Source organism: Rutidosis leptorrhynchoides, chromosome 9 (genome assembly GCF_046630445.1).
Source record: "Rutidosis leptorrhynchoides isolate AG116_Rl617_1_P2 chromosome 9, CSIRO_AGI_Rlap_v1, whole genome shotgun sequence".
NCBI lineage: Eukaryota > Viridiplantae > Streptophyta > Magnoliopsida > Asterales > Asteraceae > Rutidosis > Rutidosis leptorrhynchoides.
This window is the reverse complement of record NC_092341.1, coordinates 351,447,861-351,468,730: the sequence shown is the minus strand read 5'-3', so window position 1 is coordinate 351,468,730 and position 20,870 is coordinate 351,447,861.

Below are 20,870 nucleotides of genomic sequence, written 5' to 3'. Positions count from 1 at the left end.
GTATGGGATACGAGTCATCTTACGGAAACTGAACAACCTTCTAATGTTCATACGTTGTACGTGGCTATTTAGGGTGAGCTCGGGGTGCGGTTACTCCGACAAGTCCTCACATATCTCCTCCTCCGAGGATCAACTTTAGCGGGCGTGTAATCCGAGGGGTTCTCCTCCTAGATTGCGTGAATTAATGTTTCGATCTCTAAAACGGTGGAACGGTAGTAACAGGTGGATTACAATACTAGTCCTTAGGGTTAGACGAGTGGGAAAAGGGTTTAGAAAAACATCTGAACTGGGAAGGATAAGTTCTCCAAGTCGGTATAGCGAAAAGCAGACGGGTAGCAAGTACGAAATCAGGCATAGTAACTACAGCAGCCTAGATCGTCTACAGCAGTACGTAGCATGGCAATGGTAACAATATCATACCGAAGTAACATGCTAAAAGCATATAATAGCATGCAGTAGCGAGAATAAGCAAAATCATACATTGAGTTTACAAAGCAGTAAAAGGAAACGGTAGCATGCAGCAAGTTCATACAGCAGTAGAAGTAAGCAGTGGCATGCAGTAGTAGTAAGCAGTAACATGCAGTAATATAGCACAGTAGCATGTAGCAGGTTCCGCAGAAACAAGTAAACGAGCAAGTTGTAGATTAGTCCTATTAGCGAATCCTACTCGACTCGGTAAAGACTCACTAATGCAACCTAATTCCCTACAACCAATGCTCTGATACCAAATGTGACGCCCTGTACAAAACCATCGCGTACGGTTCATCAACAACAGGATCATTACAAGGTCAAACACTATATGCTGTTTGAAAACCAGTTTTGCATTCATGAAAGATAGCGTTTTACAAAAGATAACGTGACACAAAGGTCGTTACAAAGTCATTGTTTGAAAATAACATAAATTACGAATGAAAAGGAAAAGCTCCATGATTGAGACATCTCTAAGTAATGCAGCGGAAATCTAACACAGCAGGTCCATAACAACAAGTCTATAACACCAAGACAGCAATTCTAACAACGAAAGCAACAACGTCTAAGCACCTGAGAAATACACGCTTAAAAAGTCAACACGAATGTTTGGTGAGCTATAGTTTGTAATCAGTAAAGTAATGTAGACCATGAATTATCGTATTCAAAATAGTATGAAAAGTATATGCTTATCCGTGGTCACCCGGTAACTAACTTAACGTAATAGTATTACCCCCTAAAAGTACACTTGGCGAGTGCGTATGTCCTTGAAGTATCAAACACCCGTTAAATGCTAGCGCGACTAGCCCGAGTGAGGATGTCAAACCCTATGGATCCATATCTAATATTTGCGTTCACCGGTTCAAAACCAATGATTAAACGTTACCGTGCTAAGGGGAATCTTTATGCCGTTATATAACCCACACATATGTAAAGTTTAAGTACTCGTGTCAAGTAAGTAAAACATAAAAAGCGCATGTATTCTCAGTCCCAAAAATAGTATAAGTAAAAAGGGAATCTATAACTCACAGTGATAAATGCGGTAAAGTCGATATGCAAATTATGCAAGTAGTAAGTCGGTCCGAAAGGTCGTTAACCTAAGTTAAAGGTCACTAGGTCAGTATGTTGTCCCAATAAGTGTAAAAGTGAATAAATTAAGTTTAAGTGTCATCATCAATATCATCATTATCATCATCATTCATCAACACTAAGGTAAGTTTAACAAGAATAGAGATCGAAACAAAAGGCTGCTTCGGACAGCTGTTACGACCTCTATACAAATCGAAAAGACGCTTAGTTAGTTTCCATGGCTCCGTATGTGAGTCCTCTAACCGCTGACCAATTTTCAGCCATTTGACCATGGCGACGGTTTAAGTGCGAGTAGGTCAGAAATTTCAGCACAACGTTACAAAGGCGTAGTGACTTTCGGAAGGCTATAAATCATAAACCGTATATCAGATTAAGTCGAGGCCTAAACAAAAAGTCATCTACTAGAAACGAACTATCTGAAAATAAATTTTCCAGAAGCCCAGGAGTCTGATCAGACCCCGAAAAATAGTAAACAAGTGCTCCGGTGAGATTCTTGGTGCTTGATGCTCATCACGGTTCTCATCCTTGATGCTTGTAAGCTTCAAGTGTACAAATCTTTGATGTTTTAGCATCACTTTGACCAAGGTTCAACCATCAATACAGAACTAAGAGTAAAATCTTTCATTCTACAAGTTTTGAACATCAAGATTGCCTCTTTATTGCATAAATCCAATAAAGCTTCAACCTTTGTCATTTTTACACAAGTTTATGCATCTCCATCATATGTGATGATGAAGACTTGATCTTTATCATCACAACAAACACAAAAAGGTTCCAAGTAATTGAGATCTACAATAATGACTTAGATCTCAAGTATTAAGAAAACCCTAAGCTAGAAAGCTTGGATCTTTACAAGATTAATGAGACCATAAGCTAGAAAGCTAAGATCTTTAACAAAATAATAAAAGTAATGATACCATAAGCTAAAAAGCTAAGATCTTTAACATAATAATGAAACCTTAAGCCAGAAAGCTTGGATCTTTAGTGTTCTTGAAGATCTTGAAGCATAAAGCTTGGATCTTTAAGATACATGAAGATCATAAACACAAGTTTTGATCTTTATAACAAAATAAAGAAATCGTAAGTTATAAAATCTAGATCTAACAAGTAAATGAAGATTCAAAGCTAGAAAGTTTGAATCTTTCATGTTCTTGAATTATTCAAAACCAAGTTTGAATCTACAAGATGTAACAACATCAAAAGATAAAAGCTAGATCCATTAAATGATGATGATGATGTCGATTATGATGAGAGAAGAAGAAGAAGAAGAAGAAGAAGAAGAAAATTTAAAACTTACACTTTTTAGAGTGAGAAAGACTAGAGAGAGAATTAGAGAGTAAGTGTGTGTAATTTGTAAATGAAATCAAGTGTAGAATAGGTGAAATAAGGCTTGTATTTATAGGTGGTGAGGATGTGGGAGGGGTGTGGTGGCTGTGGGTATGGGAGGGGGACAAGGGGACAACTTTTTGCTTTTTGATTAATGGTTATCTAAAGTTGGTGCTTATGTTAGGATCCCATGAAACATTAAGGATAATGCTTAACAAAAATGCTAGTATGTTCCCTCTAATAAATGGGCATTTGTCTTTCATTATTATGGGTCACTAACTTATTATAATTGGGCTAATTAAATATTCCACTAGCTAGTGTAGGGTGGGCTAAGGTCCAACAAGGTAAAAAAGTTCAACAAGACCAACTAGTGTGCTCTAGTAAATTACTAAGCGTAAATAAGCATCCAAAAACCCAAGTAATTGTTATTATAAAATAACAATTAGTATTTCATAGTCATAATAATCCGATTAAGACCAAAGTTAAACGTGTACACAGTACATAGCTTGTTTCAAACGTCAAGTGACACCAACGGTCGTAAAAGCATTCGGGGATCAAGTTAAGTGATTACACACTTAATAGCACGTTGTAATGTGACGACCCAGAAATTTTTGACCAAATTTAAACTTTATTCTTATATGAAATCGACACGATAAGCAAAGTCTGTTAAACTGAGTCTCGAAATTTTTGAACTGTTCCATGAAACCATTTAACCATTGACAATTCCCGACGATTCACGAATAATTGTGTAAATAATTATTCTCGAAATAAGTGTATACATAATATTTTGAATTAATAAAATACACTTTAATCAATTAGAAATAAAAATGAATAATAACAAACAAAATAGTTAGGCTATTATTAAAATGAATCTACAAAAATAGATATATTATTATTATGAATCTATATATATATATATATATATATATATATATATATATATATATATATATATATATATATATATATAAAGGATTTCTGTTAATAATTATTATATTATAACATTTATAAAATGTATAAATATTAAATATTCAATAGATGTATTCATATAATATATGATATAATTATTAGATATTATATAATTAATAAATGTAGTTACAAGTCTAATTATAGTTGTTATACTTACTTTCATCGTTGTTATTAAAATTAAAATTAATATTAAGATTAATATCAGAATTAGTAATATTATTATTTTTAATATAATATACAGATATGAAAATTTGATATATATGAATTGTTATATTATTAATTAGTATTAAACTTAGTATTTTCATTAAAATTATCATGTTTGTCATTATTAATATTATCATATTATTATTATATCATTATTCTTAAAAATTATTATTATTGTCTTTATCAATAATAGTATTGGTATTATTAATATCATTATTAACTTTATTATTAAAAATTATCAACATAATTGATATTAATTTTAGTATTATTATTTTTAGTATCATTAATAATATTAAAAGTATTTTTATTACTAATATATTTATATTTATTAATTATTAGTTATATATATAAAATCAAATGAGAATCCAATTCTTTTTCCTATCTCCATCGACTCTATCTGATTTTTTGTTTTCTGTCTGCTATTGTTACCAGTCATTTTCAATTAATCAAATCATGTTCTACAACAATTATTCGATGATACATTATATATTAGATGCTGCAATTTGTAAAATTTAACAGGAAATTTGAAAACCCAGCTTTTATTTCTTTGCTCGCGTCAAATTGAAATCAATAACCCAATATGGAATCAATCATAAAAATTCAAAAATAAAGTTATGTTAGGAATCAAATACTTGAACTATCTGTAAGTTTTCAATCCTTAATTATTCCTATTAATTTCTAATTTTGAAGTCAAAGATAAATTTCACAAATTCAAAGGTTTTGTTCATAGAGAAATTGGAATTCGTTTTGAAGTTTCTGAATCAATTGATGATTCAGAAAGTTTATACGAATGATTTATAACACAATTCATGTTAGAATTTTAACCTAAAACAATCTAAACCTTGAAATTCGATTTAGTGTTCTTAATGTTCTTGACAAGGATTAACAATAGTTTGAAATTGAATAAATTTTAAAAATGTAAAAATGCTGTTATGTTAGGATTCATTAGGTTGAACTTTCTGTAAACTTTCACTTTCCAATTTCTCAAAACGAATTCGAATTTGTGAGTCAAAGTTTTTGAAACAAAAAGTCAATAATTGTTCATCAATTAAATTCGAATTTTCTATGATGATTCGAGTTAAATCGATGATTCCAATAATTTTTATGAATGGTTTAGAAACTATTTTATGTTATAAAAATAGACCAATACGTGATTAAATTCGAAATTCAAATTATTATTTTTTTGTATTACAGTCGCGACCAGCATGTCTATTTTTTTTAATTTTTTATTTATTATTTTATTTTTTTTGTTTTCTAAAATAATACAAATTAATTATTGATGTTAATTGTTATAATTAAATGTAGTAACAAAATCTTTGTTGTGGGAGATTGGAAATTTGATTTGGTCAATTATGTTTTGAGAAGAAGGAAAAAGAGAAAACAGAAGAATAGGTTTAAATAAATTCGGGTTTGGGTTTAGACAGATGAAATGGGACAGAGGAATGGTTAGGGTGTCGTGTTGGTTAATGAGAGGTCATGGGTTCGATCCCGGGCTGGAGCATTTTTTTTTAAAAAGGCCTATTATTGAGGTAGTTACTTACTTATTCATTATTATTATCATTATAATTATTATTATGATTATTATTATTATTATTATAATTATTATTATTATTATTATTATTATTATTATAATTATTATTGTTATGTTATGGTTGTTGTTATTATTATTAGAATTATTATAAATTAAGTATTATGAATTTTATCATTATTATTATTACTAATACATGTATTAATATTATTATTATGATTATGACTATTATTATTATTAACATAAGTATAATCATTAATAATATCATTATTATTATTATTATTATTATTCTTATAAGTATTGTTATTATTAAAATTTTTATCAATTAGATCATTTACTATTATTATTATGACTATAACTACAAATAAGATTATCGTTAATATTAAGTATTAAAAGTTTATGAACTAAAGTCTTATGATAATGAATAAGTAAGTATGTATATAACTATAAAATTTATATTGAATACGATATGAATAACATAGCTATGGTCATGAAAATTTATAAAGGGAATATTTATATATATGTACGTACAGACATAAAAACGTTAAAATCTTAAATATTAGGATATTATGAAGAATGTTATGAAATAAAAGTATTATAATTAAATTGTGATTAAGTAATATAATTAAGCTTAAGTAAAAATTATGATTTAAATGAGCTATTAATTATTAATATCATTATTATCAATATTATTTCTAACACTACCATTAATAATAATTAGTATTATCATTATTATTATCATTTTTATTATTATTACTAGTATCATTATTATTATTAAAATAACAATTAAATATATATATATAAAACCATATTTAAAACAGATAACCTAACTCTATTATTATATTTTAATAAGTATTAATTAATCATTCAAGATATATAACATAAATATATCTAAGTTATTTATTAAACATGACATATGAATCATTAAATAACAAGTATATTAATATTATTAATATATGAACTTGTTATATGTTTTAATACATATATGAATGATATAGGTTCGTGAATCCGAGGCCAACCTTGCATTGTTCAGTTCCGTTGAATGCATATTTTTACTACAAAATATCGTATCGTGAGTTTCATTTGCTCCCTTTTTAAATGCTTTTGCAATATATATTTTTGGGACTGAGAATACATGCGCTGCTTTTATAAATGCTTTATGAAATAGACACAAGTGATCGAAACTACATTCTATGGTTGGATTATCGAACCGAATATGCCCCTTTTTAGCTTGGTAGCCTAAGAATTGGTGTTTATTATAATTGCCACCAATTGACGCGAATCCTAAAGATAGATCTATTTGGCCCAACAAGCCTCATCCGAGTTACATATGCTTTAGTACTTCAATTTATCATGTCCGATGAGAGTCCTGGAATGATGGGGATATTCTATATGCATCATGTTAAGGTCAGTTATCAGGTGTTCAATCCATATGAATGAATTTTAAACACTTGCGAGTGTATGATTATTAAATAAATGAAATCTTGTGGTCTATTAAAATTATGGAAATGATTGATTATGATAAACAAATGAACTCACCAACCTTTTGGTTGACACTTGAAAGCATGTTTATTCTCAGGTATTAAAGAATTCTTCCGCTGTGCATTTGCTCATTTTAGAGATATTACTTGGAGTCATTCATGACATATTTCAAAAGACGTTGCATTCGAGTTTTTGAGTTCATCAAGATTATTATTAAGTCAATTATAGATTGAATATATTCTGAAATGATATGCATGCCTATCAAATTTTAATGTAATGAAAGTTTATATTTTAAAAACGAATGCAATGTTTATAAATGTGTCATATAGAGGTCAACTACCTCGCGATGTAACCAAATGTAGTGTATTCGTCTAGATGGATTAGGACGGGTCATTAAAGTTGGTATCAGAGCGGTGGTCTTAGCGAACCAGGTCTTACATTAGTGTGTCTAACTGATAGTTGTTTAGATGCATTAGTGATTCTGGACTTCGACCGTGTTTGCATGTCAAAAGTTTTGCTTATCATTTTGTGTCAAAAATTACCTGATTATCATTCTTAGGGAATCACTTGCTTATTATCCTTAGTCTAGACACATCTTACTGCATTGATTGCATGAATAGTGTATAGACAAAATTCATATCTTAGAGTATCTGCTAATTCATATCTTAGCGTATCTGTTACTGTAAACTTTGCCTGACATATTTCGTAAATATCTCCGTAATCTACGGGATCTTCTGTACTACATTAGGTATTCTATGTAATTAGAATATCATCCGATATTCAAAAATCATTTCATATCGAAAACCCTTTATCTAACCGTATAAGACGGAACTCGCAACTAGTTTAAATTCCTTAGATTCCGACAGCTATTCCGTTATGGATTTTCACACGAGCTCCGAAAACAGTGTAACCGGAATGGATCAACCAATCAGTCATCATCAATTCTGGATGAATTGGGGATGAGTTTGTAGTCTACTAAATCATTGGAGACAAGAAGAAGGTGATCCCTTCCATCCACCGCATTGCCCTCTTGGCGATGAACCTGAAGCACTTACCGGCGAACCTGTCCGAAACACCATATTCACCCTCATTGCCAGGATATTTCACAACAATTATATGATATCCCAAATTCTAAACCTTATTCATCCGCTCGTTCAGACCGACAATCATCCCGGAATAATAGAAGAAGTTAACGAACTTCGCGCTCGAGTAATCAATTTGGAGAATACGGTGCAAAGGTTACAGGCACCAGCAACAGCACCGACAGCAACAGTACCACCAGCAACAACACTAACAGTACCTTCATCACCACCAACAGCAACATCCGCATCCCACACCTTGACATCACAATCTGTACCTCGAGCATCAACGTCGTACGCACCATAGATACCAAGGAGTACTAATAAGAATCAACAATGGAGTATTGATTTATAACTTCATCGGAGAAATATTAGGCGGTGATTATGTAATCTCTAAAGTTTTAGAGATTATTCATTCTAATTCCAACCGAAAATCAAATGAGATTAATATCATATTAACTCATTAAATCCATGATTATATCTGAAGAAAATATATATGTACATATATTTTCATAAAGATTGTAATTAAAAATTCTTTTGTACAAACTATTAATGGTGAAAATATTTTAACGGGTAGGTAATACTCGAGGAATATTTAGATTTTACATTAATAAGTTACGCTGTACATTCTTCGAATCTGATTCAACAGTCATTTACCATCCTACTTACACCCACAGATATACGTATCCGTTCACCTCAGAAGAACCATTTTCATTCAATTTCATTTGACCTACCAGAATCCGACAAGTGGCATAATGAAGAAAACATTGGACAAAATAAAATTTGTTAGAAACAAACAAATTAACTATGAGAAATTTTGTTAAGAATCCACGCTAACAAAATCCTAGCTAACTGTTCCTAGCTAACTGTTATTTCCTTATTATATTTTATTTATCGCAATTTATTTATCGTAATTTATTTATCGCAATTTTAATTCTCGCAATTTTATTTATCGTCATTTAATTTCTGTTATTTATTTTACGCACTTTAAATATCGTCGGAACACGTATACAATGTTTTGACATGTCATATCGACGTCATCTTTATATATTATTTGGAATAACCATAGACACTCTATATGCGGTAATGTTCGAGTTAGCTATACAGGGTTGAGGTTGATTCTAAATAATATATATACTTTGAGTTGTGATCGAGTCTGAGACATGTATATAATGGGTCACGACACGTATTAATTAATTCGAATATTATATATTAAACTATATATGAATTATTGAATTTCTAACTGTGGACTACTAACTATGGACTAATAACATTGGACAATTAAAATGAATTAAAATATTGATTATAACATATGAAACTAAACACTTCTTCAAGTTTGTCACTTGATTTCATCTTAAACCTCATTTGTATCTTGACAATTCCAATCTGCGTTCAAACCTTTCATGATTCTTGAAAACACTTCAATCGAGAGGATGAACCAACCGCACTTCATCTACGGAAGGAAAGATTTATGCATATAGTTATGCACCTGAAAAACTTTCGGATACTGAGTAAACGTTTAACACGTAGCTGTGCTAATTCTTTTAGTGTTATTATTAACGAAAATAACTTTGCAACTCCTGTTCGAGATAGCCAGTTTTGTCACAGCTCCAGCAAGTCAACTTCGAATTTTCGTTCGAAACAACCTTATTATAACCTCGATATATGTGCATGCTTTTTTATTGTTACCGGAGAAACCGTTTATATCCCACCACATTAGCAATAAACTTACCAACAACCTTGTTGATCTTTGACTTTCCGAAAAATCAATATATTCATTCATTAAAACCCTATCATACACTCATCCGCATCTTATAACGAAAATTGTCATATCAATTACTCAGAATCAGCAATCACTATTTAGAATCTCGCATCGTTTCTACGTCAACAGTTATATGTATACATATAACATCTATCTCCTAGAATTATGATCTTCAATTCTGAAATTCTGAAAAGCACCCAGCCTACGAATCAATACACTGAACTTTGAAAAATCTGAATGAAGCAATAGAAACTATAAACAATCGTAAACAACCTTAACCATCAGAAGTTTGATGATAAAGAATAGTATGTTGGCAAAGCTCGAAAAAGTTGGAACTGAAAAATGAATTAAGCAAACCATGAAGGAGGCTGTGGACAAATCACAAAGACTAAACCTGCCTTTAAAGAATCCAAATGATTCAGTATCTGCTGAAGTCATTAACGAATACCTTGCTCCTGACTCTACACTTTTACGAAAAAATCTTCCTCATCATCCATCGAAATTAGAAATTCTAAGATATCATCGTATCTTTCATTATAAATATCCTCGATATTTCTGAAGATATTTACATAACTATTGTTATCTGAAATCATTATCTCTTCGCGATATCAGTATTACATCAGAAAGAAAACTGTTTTAGTTTCTAAATTCTGAAAAATTCGAATTTAAAATATGAATGTTTTTTTTTTTTGTGAAGTAGTGTTAGAAACTGAAGCATGAGTTAGTATAATATAATGACACTTGATCAACGTGATTATATTACAGTAAGTCATGCTGAGTTTCTAAAGGGAACGTGATGATTCACAGACCATAACGTCATTATGTGCCATGTTACATGACTCTTACATTCTATCTAATCTCCAAACATATCGAGAACATATCTTCTTAATAGTCCTATCTCTTCTCTTGAATTCTGGCAACTTAACCAATCAAGATCATGCTATTACAATTTCTTTCTTAGAACATTAATTATGTTCATTCCGAATTTCATATCTACAAATTCTGGACCATTATTCGCTTGACTTAAGGTCGGGAAGAGAAAACAAAAGTATGAAACTACAAAATATAAGGGAGAATATAAAGCCCGATAACAACACATAATTTACAAACCATGTATATCAATGTTTATCGCAACATAAAGACACGGGAGAATTAAGAACACTATAACCCCAAGGGCGAAGTAGAAGTAAACAGATTCCTCTGGTGGAAGTTAGAAAAGGAGAATGATTGTTATGATAGTTAGGATAAGGACAAGGTACAGAACTGGATTAAGCATTTTTCATAATATTTTGAATTTGGGAATTGAGTATATGAATGGTAAAAGTAATGGAACGGAAGAAGTTAATTTATAGTGAAATATCTGATCAAGGCAGATCTCCGCATTTAATTAGAGAGATCCTAATTTTCTGAATCACCGAAGAATCAAATCTTTTAAAGATTACAAATATTTCCTTTAAATCCCTTGAATTCCGAAAATCAACCGTGACTACGTCACCGGTTAAGACAAACCTACAATTACTCATTTCACACTTTTGTGATAGCTTCACTCGTACTCTTCACATAAATGAATGTTTTATCCATATTACTCACGGATGATAAAAACTCTAAATTCTAGCTCGTATGCATCATGAAAACATATTTATTGTCAGCTGATGTGCTTAGAGGTGTATACAAAATAGTTATATTTTTACTACGAAAACCTGAGACGACCCGACCCAATCCATAGGGACGAATACAATAACATATGATAACATTGCGAGGTACTTGACCTCTATATGATACATTTTACAAACGTTGCATTTATTCTTAAAAGGCAAACTATCATTACATCAATATTTGACATTTTCGTCTAACATTTCATAATATCCAAATGACCTAATCTGTCATTTACTTATTTATATTCTCTATTGAACTCCAATGACTCGAATGCAACGTCTTTGTATCATGGCTTAAAAGGTCCCAAGTAGTATCCTTAACATGAGCTAATGCACAGCGGAAGACTTAATTCATACCTGAGAATAACATGCTTTAAAACGTCAACATAAAGTTGGTGAGATATATAGGTTTGATGCTAGCAGCGTTATAACAATGGAACACAAGATTTCATATATAAACATTTTAATAAAAATATTCTAAGTGGTTGAGCACTTGGTAACCATACTTAACATTTAATCACGTCGCATATTCCCTTTATTATGAAATCTTACTACACCGTACCAAGGTGTAGTCACGAAACGAAGTACTGTGCAACCGTTGAATACTGGTCGTCCAGTCCGGTTGGGGTTGTCAGGCCCGATAGATCTATCAACAGGATTCGCGTTTACAATACCGCTGTAAATATTAGTTACCAAGCTACAGGGAAGTATGCCAGTGGTACAACTCAACGTAGAATATATTTTTCAGTTACTTGTGTCCATAGCGTAAAACATAAAATACATGTATTCTCATCCCGAAATATTTAGAGTTTAAAAGTGGGACTATATACTCACTTTTGTCTTGAAGATATGTAATTTCGACTTGGTCTCCGATTGATATCACGAACCTATCCATATATAATATATCAATACCTTTTCTTTTTAAACAATCGTCACATATATATACTTATAATACTTTTAATACTTTTAATAATTCCTTAGTCCGTAGTTAGCAGTCCGATGTTAGTAATTCAATTTTAATGGTTCATATTTAGTTGTTTAATAAACCCCCAATGAAATAAATAAAACCCCCATCGTATATGTATTGGTCGAGATTAATCTTGACCCATGGTACCGGTGTTGTCAAATGACGTGTTGCGTACATAAAGTACCGGTGTTGTCAAATGACGTGTTGCGTACAATCATGGGATCTTATGATTAATCTTCTCGTATTGTTTACGGGTGATCCTGAACCATATAAAATTAAATTATGAGTACATATGTATAAAATATCATGTTACTTTAGGAAGATGTGATTTATTTAATTTTCTCCAATTATTTTCGTGGCTAAACTAGTCTTGGATATCCGATTTTGTTTTGGTCATAATTTCTTCGTTACAACTCCGTTTTCGTTGATTCAACTTTCCACTTCCTTGGATCGAGTCCCTCTTTAAGAATATGAACTGTAAATACCTTAGTTTGTATTCGAAATCATAGGTCATAGGTCAAATTTTGGTGAAACTTATGAAGTTAATCATTTTTGTTACAAAAACATCATTTAATGACCATTTTTCTAAAAATACTTATACTATGAATTAAATCATGAAATTTTTATGTGTTAACATATTCATAAGAAATATCATTTTTCCAGAATATAAACCTCCAATTCAAAGTTCAAGATGGTTTTTAATTATCCAACCCAAAACAGCCCCCGGTTGCACTCCGACGTCATAAAAACAGTTTTTTAAGGTATTCTTTGAAAAACCAAGTTATACCTTGTTAAATTAGCATATATTTAAGTTATATTACAGGTCTTGAAGTATTTTAAAAGTTAAGTTAGAAGGATCTATTTAGTTTGCAAACAAGTTTGAAATCATTCAAACTATGTTTTTGTTGTTAAAATTGTATACCATACAATAAGATAGCTATATATATATGAATCGAATAAGGTTATGAACAAAGTTACTACCTCAAATTACTTGGACAAGATTGCTGTAAAAGAGGAGTAAAAACCTAGAACCAAAAGAGTGATGAAATTGGATGAAAGATTGGAAGCAACTTAAGACATAAACTTGAATTGAAAGTTGTATTTTTGTAGTGTTTTTGTTGATCTTTTTATGGTGGTGTTTAAGGTGATTCTTGAGAGGATTTTTGCTGGAGTTCTTAGAGAGACATGAGGCTAGTAAGTGTGTGTGTTTAGCTAGAGAAATGATGTTCCAAAAATTGAAAATGGATGCATGTATTTATGGTGGTGTAAAAGGTGTATAAATTTGTAATTTTGTGAAAAGATCTTTTAATCATGTGAAATTGTCATACTAAATAACAAAAGTAGTTACCTTATACATAAGGCATGAACAAGGGCTGGTTGGTGGTGATTTGATGTGTATATACCAATAGTAAATACGTATAGAAGCTAGGTATGATACGAGTACATATACTCTAGATATACGTATAGAAATCTTGTGAAAAATGGAATGAGGATTCAAATATAGCTATCTTTTGTGAATATACTTATATTGTTTTATGTATTTAAGTCTTTAAAAGTGATTAAATACATTATATATACGATATATGTATAAACATTATAGGTCGTAAGTATTTATGTCAAATAACGTTACGTATAGTTATCGTTTTGAAAGCTTAAGTTAGTAGTTTCAAAATATACTTATAACTTATTGTTATTAATACAAAATGAGATATTTAAACATCCTTAAATCATGTTAAATATGTATATATACATATATATATACACAAACGTATAATTAACATATATTGTATAGTTCGTGATATCATCGGTCAAACTAGATGGTTAAACGTTATGTAAAACTCTTTTCAAAATCATAAATCTCAACAATTTAGATTGCTTATCATGTTGGTAAGTTTTAATTTATGTAAATATTAATCTTATAAGTGTAAAACGATCGGAAAAATCCGGGTCGTTACAGTACCCACCCGTTAAAGAAATTTCGTCCCGAAATTTGGTAGAGGTTGTCATAAATAACAATAGGAATGTTTTCATGACGAATATGAGGTATTAATAGAGTTTTATCATTATTGGAAGATATGGATAAAACGATTCGGTCATGTGAAGCGCACGAGTGAAGCTATCACAAAAGAATGAAATGAGTGAATATAGAATTGTTTTAACCGATGTCGAGATTAGGATTGATTTCCAGAATTTAAGGGATTTAAAGAAAATCTTATGTAATAAGATTTGGTTCTTCGATGATTTAGAAAACAGGATCTCCTTTGATTTAATGCGATAATCTGTTTCGATTTCTTTGTCGGATATTTCACTATAAATCCACCTCCTTCCCTTTCTTACTTCCATACCTCACATCTCTTACTCTTCCTCCTCTAATTCATACCTTAAGGTATCCTTTAAAATGCTTCATCCCGTTCTGATTTTTGTTATACTTCTAATTTTCATATCTTTCATTCTTCTCTTTCATCTACCGCTAGAAGAATCTATTCACTTTTATGATTTTCTTGGAATTATAATGTTTCTAATTCTCCCGTGTCTTTACGTCGCCATACGTATTGATACACACGGTTTGTAGTTTCTGGGTGGTTATTGGGTTTGATATCTTTCCTTATATTTCGATGCTCCTGCTTCTGTTTTCCATAATCATTGTCATCCATAGTTAATACTCTCTCCTATTTGCTGTAATCTATACCCCAATTTCTATTTTGGGACTTTGTCCCTTCGTTTCTTCTTCCCGTCCTTGAGTCAAGCGATCAATAGTTCGAAATTCGTAGGTATAAAATTCGGAATGAACATAGCTAATGCTCTAAGAAAGGAATGGTAATGGCACGATTTTGATTTGTCAAATTACCAGAATATCCAGAAAAATAGAACTATCAAGATGATTTGTTCTTAATATGTTTCGGAATTGGATAGAATGTAAAAGTCGTGTAACATGGCACATGATGACGGTACTGTGAATCATCATATTCCATTAGAAACTTAACATGACTTACTGTAATATAATGAAGTTGATCAAGTTTCATTATATTATACTAGTTCATGCATCAGTTCCCAACACTGCTTCAGAACATTCCTATTTTAAACTTGAAGGATTTAGAAACTAACACAGTTTCCTTTATATTGTAACGCAGATATTACAGAGAGATAAATGATTTCAGATAAGGATAGTGGTGAAAATATCTTCAGAAATATTGAGGATATTTATAATGAAAGATATGATAATATCTTGGAATTTCTAATGTCGAAGGATGATGATGAAGATTGACCCGTAAGGGTTTAGATTCAGAAGCAAGGTGTTTGCTACAGAATCGTCATAATTCTTTATGTACAAGTTTAGTCCTTGTAACTTGTTCAGAGTCTCCTTCATGGTTTGTTCAATCCGGTTTTCGGTACCAATTTTCTATCGAGCGTTCCTAACACTTCCTTCTTTTATCATCAACATTTGGTCATTAAGACCTTCTACAACATGCTGCTTCGTCAGTATTTTCAAAGTTATCGGATCTGGGTCATTGGTTATCAAACCAAGATGGTTTAAGGAGAATTGTATTTTTAGATGATTAAACGCTGATGGTAATATGATGGAATATAAAAGGTTCTCCGGTAACGATGGCGAAAGAACAACGTATATATATATATATATCGAGATTGTAATAAGAGTAGTCTTACTGAGATATCGAAGTGGAGCTGTGACAAAATTAGTTAATTGAAAAGGAATCGCATGATTGTTTTTGCTAATGGATGATAAGGAATTCGATGCGGATACGTTTTAACTATAACTTCGAGTTCAAAAATTTTTAGGTGCATAACTGTATGCATAAATCTTTATTCCGTAGACGAGGTGCGGCTGGTTGAACTTCTCGATCGAGATGTTTTCAAGAATAATGAAAAGTTGTGAATTCGAATTGTAATCGTCAAGATACAAATGAGGTTTAAAATAGAATCAAGTGGCAAACTTGAAGGATTGTTTAGTTTCATATGTAATAATCATCATTTTAACTCATTTTTAATTGTCCAAAGTTAGCAGTCCAATAGTCCGATTGTCCAATGGTTCAATAAATTCATATATGAACTAAATATATAATATTCGAATTACTTAATACGTATCGTGACCCGTGTACTGGTCTCGGTGTCGATCACAACTCAAAGTATATATATATTTTGGAATCAACTCCGACCCTGTATAGCCAACTCCCACCTTCACATATAGAGTATCTATGGTTGTTCCGAAATATATATATAGATGGATCAATATGATAAGTCAAAACCTTGTATACGTGTCCCGTTATTTAAAATGCGTAAAATAAATAAATATATATCATGACCCATTATACAACGTGTTGTCTCAGAATTAATCCGACGTGTTGTTATACATGTGTCCCGACGGTATGTAAAGTACAGAAATTAAAATTGCAAGAATGTAAATTGCGATAAATTAAATATTAATCAGTTAGCTGGGAACAGTTAGCCGGAACAGTTAGCGTGTAATCCTATCACAATTTCAATTAATTAATTCATTTGTTTCTAACAATTTTTATTTTGCCAATGTTTCTTCACTATGCCACTTGTTGGATTCGGATAGGTAAAAATCCAAATATGAAATTTAAATGGAAATGGTTAATCTGGGGTGAACGGATACATATATCGGTAATTGTAAGTAGGATAATAAATGATCGTTGAATCAGATTCGAAGAATGTACAGTGTAACTTGTTAATGTGAATTCTAAATATTCCTTGGGTACTACCCACCCGTTAAAATATTTTCATCATTAACAGTTTGTACGAATGAAATTTTTAATTACAATCTTTATGAAAATATATTTGCATATATATTTTCTTCGGAGGTACTATGAATTTAATGAGTCAATAAAATATTCAACTCATTTGATTTATCGTTATTACTAGATTACATAATCTCCAAAACATTAGAGATTACATAATCGTCATGTCGAACGAAGAACGATACGTAAAGAAGAGGTAATCGGTGTAGAATGATATGTAGAACAAAGATCATATTCGAAGTTCAGATGATGATGTTGAGGTACGTGGTGCGGATGTGATTGTTGGTGGTGGTAATAATACGGTTGGTGTTGATGCTGATGATGTCGTTGACGTCGATGATGCTACTGGTACTGAAGATTGCGAGGTTGATGTTGTTAACGGTACTGGTTATGCTGCTGGTGCTGCTGCTGGTGTTTGTAACCTTCGCACCGTGTTCTCCAAAGCCGTCACACGAGCGCGAAGTTCGTTAATTTCTGCTAGTACACCAGGATGATTGGCGGTTGGAGTGAGTTAATGAACAAGATCCGAAATATGGGATAGGATATAATCGTGACGAGATACTCGAGAAATGAGAGAGAAAAGGGTTTCTCGAACAGGTTCGCCGGTAAGTGCTTCAGGTTCGTCGCCAATGGGGCAATTCGGTGGGTGAAAGGGATCACCTTATTCTTGTCTCCAATAATTTAGTATACTACGAACCCATCCCCAATTCATCCAGAATAGATGATGAGAAATTGGTTGATCCATTCCAGTGACGCTGCCTTCGGAGCCCGAATGGAAATCCATATCAGCGTAGCTGTCGGAGTCGGAGGAATTCGAACTGGACGCGGAGTTCATCTTGTACAGTCGGGGAAATGAATTTTTGGTTTGGAATAGATTATAGGAGTTGGGTTTGGTATTCTTCAATACATAATTTACATATGTATTTATAATACTCAAAATCCCGTGAATTACGGAGAATCTTTGAAATTCGTCAGGCAATGTCTATAGCAACAGATACGCTAGGATACGAATTTTGTCTATACACTATCGATGCACCAAATGCAGTAAGACGTGTCTAGACTTAAGAATACTAAGCAGGCAATTCTTAAGGATGATAAGCAGATGATTTTCGACTAGATATGATAAGCAAAACTTTTGACATGTAGACACGATCAAAGTCCAGACTCACTAATGCATCCTAACAACTACCAGTTAGACACACTAATGCAAGGCCTGGTTCGCTAAGACCAATGCTCTGATACCACATGAGACGACCCGACCCAATCCATAGGGACGAATACAATAACATATGATAACATTGCGAGGTACTTGACCTCTATATGATACATTTTACAAACGTTGCATTTATTCTTAAAAGGCAAACTATCATTACATCAATATTTGACATTTTCGTCTAACATTTCATAATATCCAAATGACCTAATCTGTCATTTACTTATTTATATTCTCTATTGAACTCCAATGACTCGAATGCAACGTCTTTGTATCATGGCTTAAAAGGTCCCAAGTAGTATCCTTAACATGAGCTAATGCACAGCGGAAGACTTAATTCATACCTGAGAATAACATGCTTTAAAACGTCAACATAAAGTTGGTGAGATATATAGGTTTGATGCTAGCAGCGTTATAACAATGGAACACAAGATTTCATATATAAACATTTTAATAAAAATATTCTAAGTGGTTGAGCACTTGGTAACCATACTTAACATTTAATCACGTCGCATATTCCCTTTATTATGAAATCTTACTACACCGTACCAAGGTGTAGTCACGAAACGAAGTACTGTGCAACCGTTGAATACTGGTCGTCCAGTCCGGTTGGGGTTGTCAGGCCCGATAGATCTATCAACAGGATTCGCGTTTACAATACCGCTGTAAATATTAGTTACCAAGCTACAGGGAAGTATGCCAGTGGTACAACTCAACGTAGAATATATTTTTCAGTTACTTGTGTCCATAGCGTAAAACATAAAATACATGTATTCTCATCCCGAAATATTTAGAGTTTAAAAGTGGGACTATATACTCACTTTTGTCTTGAAGATATGTAATTTCGACTTGGTCTCCGATTGATATCACGAACCTATCCATATATAATATATCAATACCTTTTCTTTTTAAACAATCATCACATATATATACTTATAATACTTTTAATACTTTTAATAATTCCTTAGTCCGTAGTTAGCAGTCCGATGTTAGTAATTCAATTTTAATGGTTCATATTTAGTTGTTTAATAAACCCCCAATGAAATAAATAAAACCCCCATCGTATATGTATTGGTCGAGATTAATCTTGACCCATGGTACCGGTGTTGTCAAATGACGTGTTGCGTACATAAAGTACCGGTGTTGTCAAATGACGTGTTGCGTACAATCATGGGATCTTATGATTAATCTTCTCGTATTGTTTACGGGTGATCCTGAACCATATAAAATTAAATTATGAGTACATATGTATAAAATATCATGTTACTTTAGGAAGATGTGATTTATTTAATTTTCTCCAATTATTTTCGTGGCTAAACTAGTCTTGGATATCCGATTTTGTTTTGGTCATAATTTCTTCGTTACAACTCCGTTTTCGTTGATTCAACTTTCCACTTCCTTGGATCGAGTCCCTCTTTAAGAATATGAACTGTAAATACCTTATTTTGTATTCGAAATCATAGGTCATAGGTCAAATTTTGGTGAAACTTATGAAGTTAATCATTTTTGTTACAAAAACATCATTTAATGACCATTTTTCTAAAAATACTTATACTATGAATTAAATCATGAAATTTTTATGTGTTAACATATTCATAAGAAATATCATTTTTCCAGAATATAAACCTCCAATTCAAAGTTCAAGATGGTTTTTAATTATCCAACCCAAAACAGCCCCCGGTTGCACTCCGACGTCATAAAAACAGTTTTTTAAGGTATTCTTTGAAAAACCAAGTTATACCTTGTTAAATTAGCATATATTTAAGTTATATTACAGGTCTTGAAGTATTTTAAAAGTTAAGTTAGAAGGATCTATTTAGTTTGCAAACAAGTTTGAAATCATTCAAACTATGTTTTTGTTGTTAAAATTGTATACCATACAATAAGATAGCTATATATATATGAATCGAATAAGGTTATGAACAAAGTTACTACCTCAAGTTACTTGGACAAGATTGCTGTAAAAGAGGAGTAAAAACCTAGAACCAAAAGAGTGATGAAATTGGATGAAAGATTGGAAGCAACTTAAGACATAAACTTGAATTGAAAGTTGTATTTTTGTAGTGTTTTTGTTGATCTTTTTATGATGGTGTTTAAGGTGATTCTTGAGCGGATTTTTGCTGGAGTTCTTAGAGAGACATGAGGCTAGTAAGTGTGTGTGTTTAGCTAGAGAAATGATGTTCCAAAAATTGAAAATGGATGCATGTATTTATGGTGGTGTAAAAGGTGTATAAATTTGTAATTTTGTGAAAAGATCTTTTAATCATGTGAAATTGTCATACTAAATAACAAAAGTAGTTACCTTATACATAAGGCATGAACAAGGGCTGGTTGGTGGTGATTTGATGTG